Here is a 14,111-nt window from a genome sequence, read left to right on the forward strand (position 1 = left end):
ATTTACATTTATGTTTCTTATTGATATGTAGTTGTTTATTGCTATTTTATTCTTTAAAGCTGTATTCCTTTTTTGCTATATTCTTTTCCCACTTTGATCTGTTTACAACAGGCCCCTTAACATTTCCTGCAGCATTGGTTTGGTTGTAATGATTTCCTTAAGTTGTTTTTTGTCTGGGAAGCTTTTTATTTCTCCTTCGATTTTAAATGATAGCCTTGCTGGATAAAGTATTCTTGGTTGTAGGTTCTTGTTTTGCATTACTTTGAAAATTTTTGCCATTTCCTTCTGGCCTTAAGTGTTTCTGTTGAGAAGTCAGATGTCATCCTTATGGGGGATCATTTGTAGGTGATAGCTTTTTTTTCTCTTGCAGCTTTTAATATTTTCTCTTTATCGCTTAGCTTTGATATTTTAATTATGATGAGTCTTGGTGTAGGTTTCTTTGGGTTTCTCTTTAATGGAGTCCTCTGTGCTTCTTGAACTTGTGAGTGTTTCTCCTGCATTAATTTTGGAAAGTTTTCAGCTATGATATGATTGAACAAAGTTACTATTTCTTGTTCTTTTTCTTTTTCTTCAGGAACCCCTATGATGTGGATGTTATTTCTCTTCATGTTGTCACCGAGCTCTCTAAGAGTTTCTTTTCTGTTTTCTTCTCTGCTTTCATACCTTCATTCCAGTTGTCCTCCAACTTGCTGATTCAATCCTCAGCTCTGTCTATCCTATTTTTAATTCCTTCCATTGTGGTCTTTATTTCTGATATTGTATTTGTCATCTCTGACTGATTCTTTTTTATACTTGCTATTTCTTTATTTAGGTGTTCATAATGACCATTCATTGTTCTTCTAAGATCCCTAAGCATCCTTATAATCATTATTTTGAACTCCGCATCTGGAAGTTTGATTATTTCCATATCACTCAGTTCATCTCCTGAAGTTTTCTCTTGTGGTTTCATTTGGATTGCACTTTTTTGTCTTCTCATTGTCTGTGTTTGGGTGTTTTGTTTGTAGAGTTGGTTGAGTCTAGGCTTGGTGTTGTCTGCCTCCAGTTTTCAGTTTTGTTATATCTAGGTCTTCTTGGGTTGGTATCAGCTATTATTTGTAATCCACTTTCGGAATTGGGTAGCTTTGAAGTCTTGATTTTTTTTTTTTAACAGGTGATAGTCTTGTTTCCTGATCTCAGCAGGGGGCTTCCTTTAAACTGTATCCAGGAATGACATGGGTGTATCCTGAGACACTGAAATCCTCTTCAACCAACTAATCTCTCTGAGGGCAGGGTGTTTTCTCAGCTTCAGTAGGGGGAGGTGTATCTCAGATCTCTATGGAGACCTGAGTTACTGACCCTCCTCCCCACTTCTTGTTTTCAGCTGTGTCTTGTTGCTCTGATTGGAGCTGGAGAGATGTCTGGAGATCTCTGATCTGGAAGCAATTCAGTACTGTTTTGTGGAAGGATCAGTCCCTCCCCCAGCTATGGCCACCTCTAGCACGGAGGAATCAGCTTTTTTAGGTCGTCTCCTGCATTTCTTAGCCCCTCACAGTCTACAGTCTGTCCCTCTCTTTCTCCTTTCCACTTGGGAGATAAGCTTGTCTTTTCAACACCCCTTGCTCCCTGGTCGCCAAGCAAGTGGCTATGAGCAGTATTTTCTGCTCTTTTCCCTGAAGTGAGATCCCCTCTGGGCTCTCAGCCTCACCCCCCCATTCCTGTAAGCAGGGGGAGATTCAGGCGCTCTCTACCAGGTTTGTTGTGGCTTCTTCTTTACTCCTTGGTTTTTGAGAGCTGTTCTTGTAGTCCAGAGTTGGTTTTTCATGCTGAATTTTCCTAAATTGATTTGTATTCCAGTTTGGTGGTGAGAGCTGGGCCTCTGTGCGTCTGCCTACTCCACTGCCATCTTCAGTTCACTCATCAATCTTATGTTGTTGGGTGCAAGGCTGGGTGAAGAAAGTTACTCAATGAGAGTATTATATTGGGATTAAGATGATTAAGGAAAAAATGACAAATCTCAAAATGTAATTTTTGAAAAATTTACATGATTATTATAGAAAAAACATCATGAGTTTAATTGTTAAAAATCACTTTATTCATACCTTTAACACTAAAACATTCAAGATAGCTTAGCCAATAATGCCTGTGTGAATTCCAGTTCCTGCCTCATACACATATGTGAATCAGGAACAGTTAAGAAGACCAGATTAGCTTACTTTTCTGTAAGTTACAAACAAAATACCAAAATATCAATGCTATAATCTGAATATATTGCCATACAGAGGAAGTTCGTGTCTCATATGAGTTATCATTTGAAGAAAGCCAAGCTGTGCAGTCTTTTCAGTCAGGGACCCCTATCTGGAGCTTCTGCAATTTTGTAGCTGCACCATCTGAAACACATAGAGGAAGCAAATGTTTCATAATAGGGCGTAAATGTAATAATAGGAAATAGAAGTGTTTCAATTATATTTTTTTGAAAATGAAACTTACTTTATTGTTATTCTATTTATATTATACTACTCTGCTATGCATCACTTTCCTCCTCTTTTCCACTTCCTCTTAAAATTTTTTCAGTTTTGATTTTGATTGGTGGTATATAAAGTATCAAATGAGAAAAATAGATAGTTACGGAGGTTGAGTGTTACTCACAAAAAGACTATCACTGAAGAGCAGTATCCGTTATCCTCTTCCTGCCTCCTACTTGCTGGTAACATGTCACTGACAGCCTCTACCATTATAATTGGAAGGATTTGTCATCTGGCATCCTTATGTTAGGAATAAAAATTGATAACTCACTGGTAGACCCTTATGATTCAAGGTTGATTTGGGAAAATTTACTCAATAGGCTCACAGTAAAAAACCATTTATTTTTATTATTTTATTATTTATTTATTTATTTATTTATTTATTTATTTATTTATTTAGAGAGAGGATGAGAGGAAGAGTAACACTGAGCTGCTCCTGTATGTGCCATGATCAGGAAATCAAATAAGCCAGTTCTGTCCCAGGATGACATTTCAACCAACAGACCAGGGTTTAATTTTTGATTTTTAATTTTTTTAATTTTTTTTAAATTTTTTTTAAATTTTTTTTTTTTTTCTTCATTTTTCTCAAGCTGGAAACGGGGAGAGACAGTCAGACAGACTCCCGCATGCGCCCGACCGGGATCCACCCGGCACGCCCACCAGGGGCGACGCTCTGCCCACCAGGGGGCGATGCTCTGCCCATCCTGGGCGTCGCCATGTTGCGACCAGAGCCACTCTAGCGCCTGAGGCAGAGGCCACAGAGCCATCCCCAGTGCCCGGGCCATCTTTGCTCCAATGGAGCCTTGGCTGCGGGAGGGGAAGAGAGAGACAGAGAGGAAAGCGCGGCGGAGGGGTGGAGAAGCAAATGGGCGCTTCTCCTGTGTGTCCTGGCCGGGAATCGAACCCGGGTCGTCCGCACGCTAGGCGACGCTCTACCGCTGAGCCACCCGGCCAGGGCTTAATTTTTGATTTTTAGAGAGACAGAGAGAGGAAGGGAGAGAGAGAGGAAGTTAAAGGGAAGCATCCATTTGTTGTCATGCATTCGTTTGTTGCTTCTCATGCGCGCATGGACCGGGGACTCTACCTGCCTCCTAGTTGATTCAGGATGACACTTCTAACCAACTGAACTAACTAGTCAGGGAGTGTAGAGTTATTTCTAAAATTTTATTTTAAGTTTTACTGTGACAGCTGCTACCAACTTACCAAATCAGTGCAAATAAACAGAGCCCTATAATGGATTATCTTCCCCATCACACTCTGCATTACAAAGTGCAGGAACCCAGACTTTCTGAATCATGATTTTATCCCTAGTGAGTATTTTTGGGCCTGAATACAGGATAAGCTTAACAATAGTTATATGATTAAATTGAAATTCTGAGAATTCAGAGCAGCTGTAGCATGCTTCATTGGAATTGACATTCTTATTCAAATATTCATGCTAGAGTAATCTGAAAAAAAGATAAAAATATAGCAGTTGAGTGCTGAGATGGTGTAGGTCCTAGAACATACTAAAGCATTAACTTTGCCAAAAGTACTACATGATGTCTTCCCATTTTTATTGTTAAGCTTCTGTTCTACTTCTTTTGATTCATTTCCACTCCTATGATTTTTTTTTTGTATTTTTCTGAAGTGAGAAGCGGGCAGGCAGAGAGACAGACTCCTGCATGAACTCTCACCTTCTCATCCTGAAGTTTTGAGCTTCTAGTTTGCCAAAGGTAAGCTGGATTACTTTTTTTTTTCAGACAGAAAATCCCTTTTGCCTTCTCTCTCTCTCTCTCTCTCTCTCTCTCTCTCTCTGTATTTTTCTGAAGTTGGAAACAGGGAAGCAGTCAGACAGACTCCTGCATGCGCCAAACTGGGATGCACGTGGCATACCCACCAGGGGGCGATGCTCTTCCCATCTGGGGTGTTGCTCTATTGTGACCAGAGCCATTCTAGCTCCTGAGGCAGAGGCCATGGAGCCATCCTCAGCGCCCAGACCAACTTTGCTCTAATGGAGCCTGGGCTGCAGGAAGAAGAGAGAGACAGAGAGGAAGGAGTGGAGGAGGAGTGGAGAAGCAGTTGGGCGCTTCTCCTGTGTGCCCTGTCCTGGAATCAATCTCAGGACTCCTGCATGCCAGGCTGATGCTCTACCACTGAGCCAACCGGCCAGGGTTCTTTTGCCTTCTCTTTAGTGAAGCCTGTGAGACAAAGCCAAGTTTTCCCTCCTCATAAGCTAAACTCTGGCTGAGGGCCATCAGAAATGAGATCTCTTATCTAGATGCACAAGGACAGAATAAAATCTTAGGGGCTCTGCCAGGGATAAGACCCTTTGGAAGCTGTTTCTTTTCCCCCTTTTGGACTGGTTTAGTACAATATTAGAATTCAGGACAAGATGTACTTTTCAGATAATGAGGAAATAGATATTGATCTGCACAATTAGTTGTAAATAATTGAGAAACTGTCAATTACATTTTAGACTTACTCTGTTACTGTTTCTAGTGACTTATTTTATATTTACAAATAGATGAGATTTCTGCGGGTTGTGTGTAGGAGGCGTACAGAGTGAGTAGAGAGAGACGAGAGAAAGATTTGCTTGAAATGTTAGTTTGCTTATTAGTATAGAAAAAATAAAATACATGTCTGGAGTAATGTAATGCTGAACTTTTCATTTTTGATTCCCCAGAACCTAGAATGGTATATGATAAATAGAAAATTTTTTTATTCATTCTTTTTAGAGAGGAGAGAGAGAGAGGGAGAGAGAGAGATGGAGAGAGAGAGAAGGGGAGAGGAGCTGGAAGCATCAACTCCCGTATGTGCCTTGACCAGGCAAGCACAGGGTTTTGAACCAGTGACCTCAGCATTTCCAGGTCGATGCTTTATCCACTGCGCCACCACAGGTCAGGTGATAAATAGAAAATTTTACCCCCCATTTTTTGTCTATAGAAAAAATAAAAGTATAATGTATAAAGTGTGTCTTTTCAAGAATGTATATTAAAAAAAATAGTAGACCTCTCTTTAAAATATATTTTACCTCTATATCCAGTAACCTCGGAGGTTTGAACCTGGGCCATCAATATCCCAGGCCATGTTCTATCCACTGTGCCAACATCTGACTAGGTCATCTGGGTCTTATCACTACACTGTGTTCCCTATTTACTTATTCTGACCATCTAATTATTCCCATCTTATCAAAGGGTATGAAGAAAAAAGTGATTAAAACATTGTAAGTTAAGAGAGCTGAGAGTGTGGCACTTCTTCGGGGGTTGCCAGACACAATAAAGGATGTGTGGTTAAATTTGAATTTTAGACAAACAACACATTATTTTTTAGTAGTAGACTATCATAAATATGGCAAAGGTCATGCTTATACTAAGGCATATTTGCTATTTGTCCAAAATTAAATTTTAACAAGTTAATGTAATTTTCTAAATTTGGCAACCAATACATTTGACTTATGTTGTCTCTCTTCTACCCAAGATGTGATTAATGTCATAAGAAAGTGGTTTATGAGACAAAGCATACTCCTTTATTGCATGATGACAAAATTATACCCATAAGAGTAATCTTGAATCAATCAATACTAAAAAAATGACTTAGAAAATTTTGGTATTACATTGTTTGAAATTAGTAATGACAGGCAGACATGGTAGGAAATTTAGTTGGTGGAAAGTCACAAACTTTGCGTCAATAGAGTCATTAGAAATAAGGATTTTTAGTGTCAAAACTCCATGATTCAGTCATTGTGGTCAACTCTTAGTTTCGGTCTCAGCTCTGGTTTGTATACTTCATAGGTGCCTGCCGTGTCACAGATAAAATTTTGTACTCTTTACCAGTCAGTATCTCAGAATTTTTACAAGGACAGTTCTACAAGGTCTTTCTACATGATTTTCTTGGATTGCAATAAGTAAATAAGTAAATAAGTAGACTCAACTCTCGAGAATATTGACTTTAAACGTGGTGCTTATAAACAATATGTATTTGTTTACACACTTTCACATATAAAAAATATGATATCTTTGTTTAAGTTTCTTACTCACTTGGCAGCATCTATCACCCAAAATTCAGGCATGTGTTAATCTAGATGTTATAATGTTTCTTTTCCCAAATTTATGTAATGTTTCTCCAGAGAATGTTACCTCATATGTTATTCTCGGCATTTGTACTGGGATAACAGGCTTACTGGACCCTTTAGACTTTTAATACAGTATTCTCACAATTGATGACCTATAACTCTCAGTAACCAGGTTCTAGAGTGTCTCCACTGACAGTCTGTCTGTGAACCTACAACTCTGCATCTTCCTGGAGGAACCTCGGATGGCAGTTAGTACTCCTTGTATGAAATCCTTTTTATAGATATAACAAACAACTTTAAAAAAGCATTATTTTAACAATTATTATATTATTACATTTTCTTATATTATTTTTAAAGGTAGATAGCATGGTATTATTTGTTTTTTACTTTAACAGAGGAACATGAGGTTCGTGAGAAGTCCTCCACAAGGTCAGACAGAGGGTAAATGAAAGCTAAGCATGAATACATTTCTACTGGTTGCTGTGTCAGGCTTCCATCTATCATTCCTTCAGGCACTTCAGTGAAGATGGTTGAGTGAGGAGGCATCGTCATTGGAGGGAAAGGTCATGACACAGTAGCCTTAGAGGGAAACAAAGTTAGGAGCATGGTGGAGAAAAACCTGGACCTTGAAGAATCCAAAAATTGTTTCCAAGAAACTGAAACGTCCATTTGCATTCAGCTCTAAGTGGGATTCTGTAAGGGTTGGAAGGTGAGGAAAGTCAGGGGAAGGTGTGCGTGTTTGTGTTGGTGTGGGATTCTTGTAATTTCAGAACAAAATAGGGAATGGGTGTTATTTCTATAAGAGATAGTCCTGAGAGGGGGTGGTGAGTCTTCAGAAAGACCTCACCTAGGGCACACAGAGGCCACACCCAGTGGACTCCAGTGGCCAAAACCTTCTTTAACATAGACAGAATGAGATGGCAGAGAAATGCAACACAAATGAATCAAGAGAAATCTCTAGAAAAGGACCTGAATGAGTCAGATATAACCAAATTGCCAGATGCAGAGTTTCAAATAACATTTGTTAGGATGCTCAAAGATATTAGAAAAACAATACATGGTCTTACGAACACCTAAATGAAGAGATAACAAATATAAAAAAGGACATTGAAATAATAAAAAAGAATCAGTCACAAATGAAAAATACAATATCAGAAATGAAGATCACAATGAAAAGAATTAAAAACAGGATGGATGAAGCTGAGAATCGAATCTGCAAGTTAGAGGACAAGATAAATAAAGGCATGGAAGCAGAGCAGAGAAAAGAAAAGAGACTCAAAAAGCCTGAATAAACTCTAAGAGAGCTCTGTAACAACATGAGGAGAAATAACATCCACATTATAGCGGTTCCTGAAGAAGAAGAGAAATAACAAGGGATAGAGACTTTCTTCAAACATATCGTAGCTGAAAACATCCCTCAATTAAGGTTGGGAAACATCTCACAAGTTTAAGAAGCACAGAGAACTCCATTAAAGAGAAACCCAAAGAAATCTAAACCAAGACACATAATAATTAAAATATCAAAGTTAAGTGATAAAGAGAAAGTATTAAAAGCTGCTAGAAAAAAAAGGATATCACCTATAAAGGAACCCCCATAAATATGACTTTCAAGTTCTCAACAGAAATACTTGAGGCCAGAAGGGAATGGAAAAAATTTTCAAAGTAATGCAGAACAAGAGCCTACAACCAAGACTACTTTATCCAGCAAGGCTGTCATTTAAAATCGAAGGAAAAATAAAAAGCTTTCTAGACAAAAAAACAAAAACAAAAAAAAACCTCAAGGAATCATTACAACCAAACCAAGGCTGCAATAAATGCTAAGGGGCCTGTTGTAAACAGATCAAAGTGGGAAAAGAATATAGCAAAAAGAGTAGCTGCATGGATAAGAAAACAGGACCCGTACATATGCTGTCTACAAGAGACAAACCTTAGAACAAAAGATACACATAGATTGAAGGTAAAAGGATGGAAAAAAACATTTCATGCAAATGGAAATAAAAAAAAAGCTGGGGTAGCAATACTTTTATCTGACAAAATGGAATTTAAAGCAAAGGCTATAGTAAGAGATAAAGGAGGTCACTCTATAATGATAAAGGGAGCAATCCAACAGGATGATATAACCGTTATAAATATCTACGCACCTAATATAGGAGCACCTAAATATATAAAGCAGACTTTGATGGATTGAAAGGGTGAGATCAACAGCAATACTATAGTAGTAGGGGATTTCAATACCCCACTAACATCACTAGATGGATATTCAAGAAAGAAAATTAACAAAGAAACAGCAGACTTAAAGGACATACTAGATCAACTCGATTTAATAGATATCTTCAGAACCTTTCACCCTATAGCAGCAGAATAAACATTCTTTTGAAGTCCTCAAGGTAGATTCTCTAGAAAAGACCACATGTTAGGGCACAAAACTGCTCGCAACCAATTGAAGAAGATTGAAATTATATCGAGCACTTTCTCTGATCAAAATGGCATGAAACTAGAAATCAACCACAAAAGAAAAAATGAAAAATACGCAAACACTTGGAAACTAAATAGCATGTTGTTAAATAATGAATGGGTTAACAATGAGATCAAAGAAGAAATAAAAAATTCCTAGAAACGAATGACAATGAGCGTACAACAACTCAAAATTTATGGGACACAGCAAAAGCAGTCCTGAAAAGGAAGTTCATAGCATTACAAGCATTCCTCAAGAAGCTAGAAAAAGCTCAAATAAACAACTTGATCCTGCATTTAAGAGAACTAAGAAAAGAACAGCAAGTAAAGCCCACAGCTAGTAGAAGGAAGGAAGTAATAAAGATCAGAGCAGAAATAAATGACATAGAGGCTAAAGAAACAATACAGAGGATCAATGAAACCAGAAGCTGGTTCTTTGGAAAGGTCAACAAGATCAGTGAACATTTAACCAGACTCACCAAGAAAAAAAGAGAGAGAGGACTCAAATAAATAAAATTAGAAATGAGAGTGGAAAAATAACAACTGACACAACAGAAATACAAAATATTGTAAGAAAATACTATGAAGAACTATACGCCAAAAAACTAGACAACCTAGATGAAATGGACAAATTCCTTGAAACATATAATCTTCCAAAAATTAATCTGGAAGAATCAGAAAACCTAAACTAATCAATTACAACAAATGAGATTGAAACAGTAATCAAAAAACTCCCAAAAAATAAAAGTCCTGGGCCTGATGTTTTCACAAGTGAATTCTACCAAATATTCAAAGAACAATTAACTCCTATCTTTCTCAAACTATTTCAAAAAATTCAAGAGGAAAGAAGACTTCCAAGCTCTTTTTATGAGGTGAGTGTAATTCTAATTCCAAAACCAGGCAAAGACAACACAAAGAAAGAAAATTATAGGCCAATATCCCTGATGAATTTAGATGCCAAAATCCTCAACAAAATATTAGCAAACCAGATCCAGCAATATATGAAAAAAATCATATACCATGATCAAGTGGGATTTATTCTGGAGAGGCAAGGCTGCTACAATATTTGCAAACCAATCAATGTGATTCATCCATAAACAAAAGGAAGGAGAAAAACCACATGATAATTTCAATAGATGCAGAAAAAGCATTTGATAAAATCCAGCACCCATTCATAATCAAAACTCTCAGCAAAGTGGGAATTCAGGAAACATACCTCAACATGATGAAGACCATCTATGACAAACCCACAGCCAATATCATAATCAATGGGTAAAAATTAAAACAATCCCCTTAAGATCAGGAACAAGGCAGGGGTGCCCCCTTTCACCACTCTTATTCAACATAGTTTTGGAAGTCCTAGCCACAGCAATCAGAGAATAAAAAGAAATAGAAGGCATCCAAATTGGAAAAGAAGAAGTAAAACTATCATTGTTTGCAGATGATATGATATTGTATATAGAAAACCTGAAAGTCTCAGTCAAAAAACTACTAGACCTGTTAAATGAATTCAGCAAGGTGGCAGGATATAAAGTTAATACTCAGAAATCAGAGGCATTTTTATACCATTACAATAAACTGTCAGAAAGAGAAATTAAGGAAGCAATTCCCTTTACCATTCCAACCAAAAATATAAAGTACCTAGGAATAAATTTTACCAGGGATATTCAAGACTTGTACTCGGAAAATTATAAAACATTGATAAAAGAAATCAGGGAAGATACAAACAAGTGGAAGCATATACCATGCTCATGGTTAGGAAGAATAAACATCATTAAAATGTCTATATTACCCAAAGCAATTTATAAGTTGAATGCAATATGATTAAAATACCAATGACTTACTTCAAAGATATAGAACACAGCGTCATCAGAGACTGAGGGAAAAAAACAAAAGTAATACCGTATATGCATTCGGAATGGAAATTTTATGTTTCAGAGTGCTTGAGTTCAAATCCTGTCTCTTTTATTAGATAGGTAACAATGAACACATTTTTGTTTCTTTTCATAACACACAAATTGTAATTTTAAAGTGCACCTAACTCTTATGATCATGGTGTAGATCTGTCACTTAATGTAAAACACCTATTTAAACATCCTGCTCAATATAATAAGTGTTTGCTCTTATGATCTCTGAGAAATATAAACTATGTAAGTGTCCTGTGCAACAGGTTGTTTGCTCTCAAAAAACCAGGAAATGATTCTACTGATGTCTCATTTGTCAAGTTATCATACTCTGCTGTCAAGGCCATTCCATTCCAGCCTGTGTTATAGAACTTTTTACACCCAGGTTGGGACTGAATGTTTTAAAACTCTCTATTGGGGATCTGTCATAATCCCATAAATGTATGTTTCCCAAATCTGTCCTGCAGGGATTCATATTTTGGGACTGCTATTTTGATTAGGGACAGTCTTTTGTGTTCAGGCCTTTTCCTTGTGGTGAAACATCTGAGTATAACACCCTGTATACCACGCATTTCACTTTTCTTTTCTTACTTTTAAAATGAATTTCAAATTTGATAAGAAATAGACTTACTCAGGATAGTAAAGGGACAAATTTTCTTAGAAAGGCCTACAATATAAATTAGGGTTGAGAGCACAGACTCCACATTAAGATCTAGAAGGGTAATTAATTGTCTTAATAGAATGTGAAGTAATATACTTGGCCTGAGAAAGGTATGCACATGCACATTTATACTTCTGTATACACATACCCACATCATTATGAATATACAATTATATGCATAATTATATGGAAGGTATCTTTATCAAAGTTTACTTCCAAAAATATCAGAAAAGAAAGAATTCTTATCAGGAATTTGAAAAAAATTTATAAATTTATGAAGTATGTTTTAGTGTCCACAGCTAATGAGAGGAGGAGGCAGGATTATGGGTCCTTTTTTCTCCAGCCTAGATGCCTTTTCTGCAGTTGAACCTCCAAGAAAAGTTAGGAGCTAAATTTCCTACGATGTAGCATCAGAAGGAAAACTTAAGACATGCTGATTTACAGTAGGAACCTAGAGCATCATGGAAAAATTTTAGATGCCAGGATATATTGATGGATGGGCTCAATCCAGTATCCATTAATAAAGAAGAGGCTACTCCTGATAATGACTTAAATTATTTTGAATACTTAATGGCCAGGGTGCTGTTACAGATGACATGTTATAGAGAATGAACACTGCACAGCTTAGAGCCTTGACTTTGAAATCGAATAGAATTTCATAACCATACTGATATTGTTACTTACTGGCCATTATTAAATTAAATTGAATGAAGTTTCTCATCAGAAAGAAAAATACAGAGAATAACATGATAATTGTGAAATTTAAGAAAAAGAATGTTTGTCCTGGCTGGATGGCTCAGTGGTAGAGCGTCAGCCTGGTGTGCAGGAGTCCCGGGTTCGATTCCTGGCCAGGGCACACAGAAGAAGCGCCCATCTGCTTCTCCATCCCTCTTCCTCTCCTTCTCTGTTACTCTCTTCCCCTCCGGCAGCTGAGGCTCCATTGGAGCAAAGTTGGCCCAGGCACTGAGGATGGCTCCATGGCCTCTGCCTCAGGTGCTAGAATGGCTCTGGTCACAACAGAGCATTGCCCCAGATGGGCAGAGCATCGCCCCCTGGTGGTCATGCTGGGTGGTCCTGGTCGGGCCCATGTGGGAGTCTGTCTGACTGCCTAGCCGTTTCCAATTTCAGAAAAATAAAAAAAAACAAAAACAAAATAAAAAGGAATAGAATATTTGCAGTAACTTTTTCATTTCCTAACATATAAAAGCAAGGGTCCAGATTGATGTTGATTGCTTTTCTATGGATTTGAAATAATGATTGATAAGAATGAATGCTAGTCTACTTTGAATATTAGTACCTTTCTTATGCTTTCAAGTAAAATACCTTGATTGAGAAACCACATCATTTGTATCTTATCTTTTTGTATAATAAATATTTCACTTTTTAAATTTCCAAATATATTTTATCTTATATTTTTAAAGTATCTATTCTAGGTTATAATTTTTTTTCTCTAAATGTTCACTTTAAATTTTCTATTTCAGCTATCAATCATATTGTCTTTCTTATATAAAAGGACTTCATATGGGATATAACCAGTTAAATTTTCAAGCCATTACAATTTATCAGGGTTAAAGCTTCAGTAAGACAAAATGGATACCTCCTAGAGGCTCATAGTATAACATTCTGCTATAGTAAACTATACTGTGTTGTGCATGTAGTAATTATTTTTTATTATGAGAGAAACTCTTATTTTTTCATAGCTACCTATCTTTTAAGTCAGGGGTCCCCAAACTTTTTTCACAGGGGGCCAGTTCACTGTGCCTCAGACCGTTGGAGGGCCGGACTATAAAAAAAACTATGAACAAATCCCTATGCACACTGCACATATCTTATTTTAAAGTAAAAAGACAAAACTGAAATAAATACAATATTGAAAATAAAGAACAATTAAATTTAAATCAACAAACTGACCAGTATTTCAATGGGAACTATGCTCCTCTCACTGACCACCAATGAAAGAGGTGCCCCTTCCAGAAGTGCGGCGGGGGCCAGATAAATGGCCTCAGGGGGCCTCATGCAGCCCGTGGGCCGTAGTTTGGGGACCCCTGTCTTAAGTACTGCAATATCATATTTAATCTAAGTGAATATGCTAAATATAAGTTGATTTGACATTCTTCTTTATTTTTATATCAATTCTCTCTCATGAGAAAGCCTTTTCTCCACCTGCCCAGACATATCTCCATTTTCAGGTATTGGTCACATCATTACTCTCAGTGATAGAGGCAGGGTCAGCAGTCAGTATGGGCCCCCTCTGCAATGACATATGCATGTCAATGTTGCCCTTTCCTGGTCAGCCTCACTCTCTCCAGGGAGCTGATGGGCTGCAGTTATCCTTAGAAATGAGTAAGTCTATGTTCCTCCTTCATTAAGAGCAGGAAAAATGCTATTATGGTGGTGAGTGTTTCTGCAGCACCTGTCTTTGCACTTTTTTTTAAAATTTTTATTTATTTATTCATTTCAGAAAGGAGAGAGAGAGAGAGAAGAGAGAGAAGGGGGAGGAGCAGGAAGCATCAACTCCCATATGTGCCTTGACCAGG

This window comes from Saccopteryx leptura, chromosome 1, assembly GCF_036850995.1.
Source record: "Saccopteryx leptura isolate mSacLep1 chromosome 1, mSacLep1_pri_phased_curated, whole genome shotgun sequence".
Classification (NCBI taxonomy): Eukaryota; Metazoa; Chordata; class Mammalia; order Chiroptera; family Emballonuridae; genus Saccopteryx; species Saccopteryx leptura.